The sequence below is a fragment of the Pinus tabuliformis genome, chromosome J, assembly GCF_031772625.1.
Source record: "Pinus tabuliformis cultivar Carrire ecotype Pingquan chromosome J, CPIR1, whole genome shotgun sequence".
In the NCBI taxonomy this organism is placed as follows: domain Eukaryota; kingdom Viridiplantae; phylum Streptophyta; class Pinopsida; order Pinales; family Pinaceae; genus Pinus; species Pinus tabuliformis.
Genome location: NC_142295.1, coordinates 404,132,653 through 404,140,463, shown reverse-complemented (window position 1 = coordinate 404,140,463; position 7,811 = coordinate 404,132,653).

Sequence of the window (7,811 nt, the reverse complement as noted above, 5' to 3'; positions counted from 1 at the left end):
CGTAATGATGTGACTAGCTTGGTGCACCCAACTGATTAAGAAGAGGTTTCTCCAAAAATTTGATTGATTAGTTTCCTAATAGTTTGAATTTTATGAAATTCCTTTACTACTAAGGAATACTTCTAATAGTATCCTTGAGGAAGGTCGGAATCGAGAGATTTAGAAATGACCTTGGAATTAGTAGCTTGATATTGGGGGGAATGAGTTTTTTGTTATGATATTAAAGGTCCTACCTGTGATTGATCAACTTCAAAAATTATAGGGTTTGAACTATGTGGAGTACTTGTCGCTGATTCATGGGTTGAAGGCAATGATGGTCCTAGTGAATGGTTGTGGGAATTTCTTGTTCCATTCATCATCAGATGACCCTCCTTCTAGTTCCAAAATTATTGATTCTTGGAATTTACCAAGCCGACATTAGGATAAACCACTCGATGAAGGTCCTAATTAGACCTATACTCGTTTGGGATGGCGATCCTCATCTATAAGTGGGCCCAGTTGCCACTTGAAAAATTTTCTATTAGAAAGGAGACCTATTAAAACATGATGCAAATGGATGATGAGTGTAATGAAATAATATGGGTAGCTCTATTCTAACTACAGAATGTGTAAATAAAAATAATTATTCTAAATCTAATCTATCTCAAGACGTATCTAACAATATGTGTGAATGAATTGAATCTAATACAGGTTGAGATAGAGATCATCGAACTATAAAATTATTTAAATCTAACTAAAAGCAACGTACATGCCAAAGTAAATAGTTATTTGGAACTAAACATACGACGAAAACATTCATACATGATAATTTTACTTAATAATTACAAAGGTTCTACAATGATCAATGAATAACAATAGTATAATCATTGATCATATATTGATAAAAATATTAACTAATCGAGAAAAATAAATGATATTTCCTTAAAACATAAAAACAAATAAGGTAATAGTAACACATTTGTTCGAAACAACAAGAAAATGAAATTTATTTTTGATCCATTTATTTCTTCAAAATAAATCCTTATAATAGTGCAATAGCCTCTTTTTTCAAAAAAATTAGAACCTCGACTAGGTCTACAAGGATGTATTTAAATACCATTAAAAATACTCAAAATGTTCAAATTTTTTTACGACTGAGAGCAGCTATAAAATAAAAAATAGAAAAGAAGAGACAGGTTTGTTGAAACTGCACGCAGAGTGAGTGAATTATTTGTGGAGAGTTGTTGACCCGAAAGCTGCCAATGTGTAGCTTCCATTGCAAGTGAATTTTGAGGATGTGAGAGATCCATCCTGGTGTATTTGAATGAATGTTGATATGAAATCCAAAGACTTAATTATCCAAGGCTAGAAACTCCTGTAGAATTCTTGAAGTGGATTGACCGTTAGCAATTTTGTGGTTTGACCAAAAACTATGAGATAGCCTCAAGGTCTATTTTTTCCAATTTCTCTATCTTTTTCTGAAAGTCTTCGTAACCACCCTCCTCTCACATATACCCAAGTAACTGGCCAACCGAGGTAAAAGTACGATGAAGAGTTACTATGATATGATTCAACTCCCTATGTGTTAGTTAAGGAAGTGGAATCGATGGAACACAACAACACAGGCCTTCTAGACCTATTGCAAAACCCCCTAGAAGTCATCCAAAACTTCCAAGTGACGATCCCCTCAAATAAAATAATTTTTTACTACATTAATCCTCTAGTCGCTCCCATGACATGGGAATGAGTGCGACTGAGACCCTACACTCACTCCCACAACAGGGGTATGCCTACGAATGGGGATTTTCCCAAGCCGTTCTGTGCCTATGACTCCGAATTTTGTGCCACATTTTCAGGGCCAGGGCTCAATTCACTGCCCAAAACTCCATGACACTTCCAAAAATGAAAGATAATAGCGGAATAATGATACAAATTTAATTACTTGAACAAGGACTTGACTGGACCCCTACTAGCCATGACTGGCATTTCATCAAACATGTCACAAAGATGCAATCTACAGGTTTAAACAACATATCTGAGCATAGGGGTTTCATACTTATCTAAGAATCACTAAGAAGCATTGATGCCTAATCACAATAACTGCATTACCATCTATTAATCCATATACTCATTGTACATTCAGTGATTAACCAAAACATTATGAGATCCATACATTCCCATTATCATAAAACTCATTCATAACCAACATATAACCAATTATATTTACCAATTATAAACCACACATAAACCACATATAAACAAGTATATTTACCCATAAAATACCAAGGAGAAAAAGAGCTCTTATTGATGATTTCATAGGTTGACTAGGTATGGAACTTACACGAACCACCTGACCATAGACTAGGATAAACCAAATCATTCTTTCATCCAATCATCCCCGTGCCATATTCCAAGCATGAATGTAGGATCTCATAAACCACATCAATCAAAACCATCCAAGGTTTTTAGGGGCCAAACCACCTCCATTCTCAACCAGTGATTCCACCTCACATTCAGACATTACTAACAATCACCGGATTGGTCTCTACCCAATCTGTCCACGACTCCATAACGTTTGTTCTAACCAGGGCTTCCAGGACTAGTAACTCAACCCAAAACTATTTTCGTGCTTCCAAGGCGTTTTCTCAACCAGGGCTTCCATGACTAGTAACTCAACCCAAGCTGTTACAAGGCTTCCAGAGCATTTGTCCAACCAAGGCTTCTAAGAACTAGTAACTCAACCCACAACCAAAAGCACAAGAAAACCAACCATAAAACAAAAGTAAAACCCACAACACCATGGCTATCTAGGAAATGGCGAGGCTAGGCAAATCCACTGTCAATATAGGAAATCCTCCATGCCAATGACAAATCATAACCAAGAAACCACATGCATATGCCATGCATGCCAAAACTAGTGAAGAAAACATACATGAAACTCGGTAACTGCAAGAAAAACACACTATAACTACTGATCCTGATTTCCTATCACTGTTTTCTGATCTTCATTTTCCTTCTTGCTCCAAAACTCCAAGTATTCCACACTCTTCCAAGAGTGCTCCAAGAAAACTCAAAGTGTCCAAGAGTATGAGAGAGAGAGAATAGAGAGATAGCTCCAAAAATGAATTGACATAAGTCTGTGAACTAATCCTCATAAGCATTTTTATTAATGAGGCCTCTATTTTCTACATTTTCCATTTTTTTTCCTTCATTTTTCTGCTCACATGAAACTTGTGACCTTTCACCTCCCTTTTCTCCTAATTTCCAACAATTTTCATAAATAAATTGCCAATAAATGCCTCATGCCTTTCCAAATCCTTTACCACTACCTTTTCCAACTTCCATAGCCATTAACTAATCGCATGTGATCCCCATCACTATGTTGTTTCCCAACATTTAACTTGGATTACGTGTCCTATGACCAAGGTCTTATTTTACATTTATTATTTTTTACATCGATTTTTTACCAGGGTTGTTATAGAACCCTATCCCTTTGGAGGAACATCGTCCTCTATGTTCAACGACACCTATAACCACAAAATTGTTGTAAACAAAACATACTACCTGTGGAGCTTTATAACTTAGCTCGTTGTAGTATTTACAATTATCAACCTACTGAGAAGTAAACCAACATGAAAACATAACAACATGACACCCATACCACTTATTGGAGCTTTATAACATAGCTCATGGTGTTATTTACATCCATATACATATGTACATACACCAAAACATATACTAAAACATATACCAAAACATATACAAAAGACATATACCCAAAACATTCATTCAATGAGCAAATAGAGAAGGATACATAGCCCACATCTGATCTGTCATCTCCCATGTAGCTTCATCAGGCCCAAATTGCTTCCACTACACTTTAACCTACTCGATTTCTTGGTTTCAGAGCATGAAAATCTTTCTTTGCAATATACACTGATGTTCTGGTTGTAATTCTCCTTCTAGCTCCACCTACAATACAGACCATTCAATCACATGATCAATATCTTTAACATACTTCTTAAGTAAAGACACATGGAAAACATCTTAGACTTTCATTGTCGAACACAATGCAAGTCGATAGGCTATTGGTCCAATCCTCTCAAGAATCCTAAAAGGTCCACAAAACCGAGGTTCCAGCTTGGCACATGATCCAATCTGCAAGGATCTCTTATTCTTCTTGATGTGCAAGTACACCTACTCCCCAACCTAAAACTCCTTAAAGAACCTGTTTTGATCTGCATAGCTCTTCCGCCTATCCTATGATGCTTTCATATTCTTCTTGATTACTTGCATTTCCTGTTCCATTTCCACTTACATGTCTAGTCCAATCAACACCCTATTCATTGGATCACTACAAATGATGGGAGTATTAAAAATCTAGCCATAAAATGCCTCAAACAGACTCCTCCTCAAACATTCATGATACCCATTGTTGTAAGAAAAATCAACCAATGGAAGACATTCTTCTCACTTTTGTTGTTTATGCATCACATACATCCTCAACATGTCCTCTAATATGTTATTGAACCTCTTTATTTGTCCACCTATCTACGGATGATAAGTTTTACTAAAGGCCAACTCTATACCTAAACCTACAAACAACTCCTTCCAAAACTTTGAAGTGAACTTCACATCCTTTTCTGCCACAATCTTCTGTGGAACACCATGCAATCTCACCACATCTCTGATGAAGACCTGTGCTACATCATTCGTTGAGTACGTAGACTTCACTAAAATGAAGTTTGTAACCTTTTTCAACCTGCCCACCACAACCATGATGGAATGATGCTTCCTAGATTTCCTCTGCAAACCTGTGATAAATTCCATGGAAATGGCCTCCCATTTCCACTCTAGAATTGTAGTCGGTTGTAGTAGTCCACCTCTATGGTTACACTTTTCCTTTACCTGTTAACAATCCAAGCATCTCACCACAAAATCTTTCACTTCTTTATTCAAATTCGACCAATATTAAAACTTCTTCACTACTATCAATGTCTTCTGATAGCCTCGGTGACATGAATATGGTTTCACATGAAACTCCTTCAAGATCACTTTCTTGAGCTCACTATTGTTTGGCACATATATCCTGACTCTAAACATGACCAATCCTTCTGTCGTGAGATGATAGTCCACATCCTATATACGGGTACCTACACCCATACCTGTACCTATACCTGTAATTATACCTGTACTCTACTGCAACCTATCTGTAAGCGTCATATACCTGACATCTTGCTAACCTTCCCACAAGTTCCTATCCTATAGATCTATCCAATAATAACTCATAATTGTTATGTGGTTCACTTGTATCCGCATGCTAAGAGCATCTGCAACCCTATTCTCCTTACCTTTAATATACTTGATCTCAAAATCGAACTCACCGATCGTGGCCAACCATCTATCTTGCCTAACATTCAAATTTGGTTGATCAAATAGATACTGCAGTCCACTTTGATCACTCATCAATACAAATCGTTTACCAAGAAGATAATGCCTACAAATCTTTAATGCATGAATGGTCACTACCAACTCAAGATCATGTGTCGTATAGTTCTTCTCGTGCTCATTTAGTTTCCGTGTCTCATAACACACTACCTGTCCTTCCTACATAAGGACTCTACTAAACCCTCTCTTGCAAGCATCTGTATATACCAAAAACTCTTTGCCTGAATCTGTGATCTTTAACAATGGAGCATGTGTCAACAACTACTTTAAATACTCAAAACTGGCTACACATTCCTCTAACCATTCAAACCTCTTTCCTTTCCTTTGAAATGACATGATAGGATAAGAAATCTATGAGAAGTTCCTGATGAACCTCCGGTAATACCCTGCTAACCCCATGAAGGATCTCATCTTATCCACATTCCTAGGAGCTGCCCACTCCATGATAACTTGTACCTTTCCCGGGTCCACTGCTATGCTTTCCTTGGAAACCACATGTCCCAAGTAATGTACCTCAATATGAAATAAACTGCACTTGCTGAGCTTAGCATACAACAAATGCTCTCTCAACAATTTCAATACTTCTACCAAGTGTTCGACATGCCTTTCTTCATTTTTAGAATATACCAATATAACATCAATGAACACAATAACAAACCTGTCCAACTAAGGACGCAACACATTATTCATCAAGCACATAAAATTAGATAGATCATTATTCAAACCAAACAAAACTACAACAAACTCATAATGTCTATACCTGGTCCAGAATGTTGTCTTGTGAATGTCATCTTCTTTAATCGTACCTGATGATATCCTGATCTCAGATCAATCTTCGAGAACATTGCTTCTCCCTTCAACTGATCGAACAAATCACCAATCCTCGGCAATGGATACCTATTCTTGACTATCACTTTGTTCAAATGCCTATAATGAATGCACAACCTGAGAGTACCATCCTCCTTCTTCACAAACAATATTGGTGCGCCCCATTGTGATACACATGGCTTAATGTACCCATTGTCCAACATTTTCTTCAACTGCAACTTCAACTCTACCAACTCTGGAGTGCTCATCTTGTAAGGTGCCTTAGATGTTGTTTTTGCCCCTGGTACCAACTCAATAGAGAATTCTACTTCCCTGTGAGGTGCAAACTTTGAAATATCTACAGGAAATACATCCTGAAACTACTGTAGAACTGGGTACATTCTCAGGACATCTACATCCTCAACTTGCTTACCTTAGTCACTAGACATATGCACTACAAATAACACACACCCTTTCTTGTGACTACGCTTGGCCTACATGGAAGTCACCATTCTTACTGATGTTTCTTTCTTCTTACCTTGCAAGACTCCTTTTTCCCCATTGTCATCCATGCACTCAATAGCCTTTTCATAACAATCCATCTTAGTCCTATGAAGATACAACCAGTCCATACCAAACAACATATTGTATGATCCCAATGGTAATACATTCAAATGTGCTTATGTAGACATACCATTCAACTCAAATGCACAATCTCTTACCCAATGATGAACTCACTTCTTTGTACCTGTAGCCAACTACACTAACCAAGACTCTGCATGTACTTCTTTATTCAAACCACACGTATCCACGAGATCAAGATTAACATAACTATAACTAAATCCAAGGTCGGTCAAAATAAAAACAACTTGATCACAAATTTCATCGTCCATCTCGATAATAGATGCCTGGTGATCTGCCTGCCTGTTATCCAGTGCTACATAGATCCTAGAAATACTTTGTACAACATCTCCCAATGTCTATTCCTCCTGAGCACTATAGATCTGTTTTCTACCACCCTAATGATGTGGACAACCTCTCCTGTAATTCACTCTTCCACAAATCCAACACTACAAAGGCTTCCAACCTTCATCATTATTCTGCTCCTCAGTTAAAAGTCCTTGTCCTTTGTCAGATGCATTGAACTTCTTGGATGGTGATGCCTTCTCTTTCTCACCTATAGACTAAGGTCTTGCTCGCTTCTTGTCCCATTTTCCTTTGTTCTATGAATTACCTTTCCAGTCCAGCTTAGTCTCATTGTGCTTTGATTTCTTGTAACAATGCTTTAGCTTCTAGATGGGCTCCTCCAAATATCTAGGCTCATCAAACTTAATCATGTCTTTGAATGCTATCGGCACCCACAGATGAATCTCTAAATCTTTCCCTTATCCTCCTTGAGGTAAGTAACATATCTCAACAACTCTAGAAATACGCTAATGTATGCCTCATCGGTCAGAGATCCCATCTTTAGGTCAAGAAATTCTTTTGCACTACAATCAGAGTATCTCTATGATAGATACTTCTTCTGGAATAGCCTCTCGAACTCACTCCAAGTCAACTCCTCCTCATAAATATCT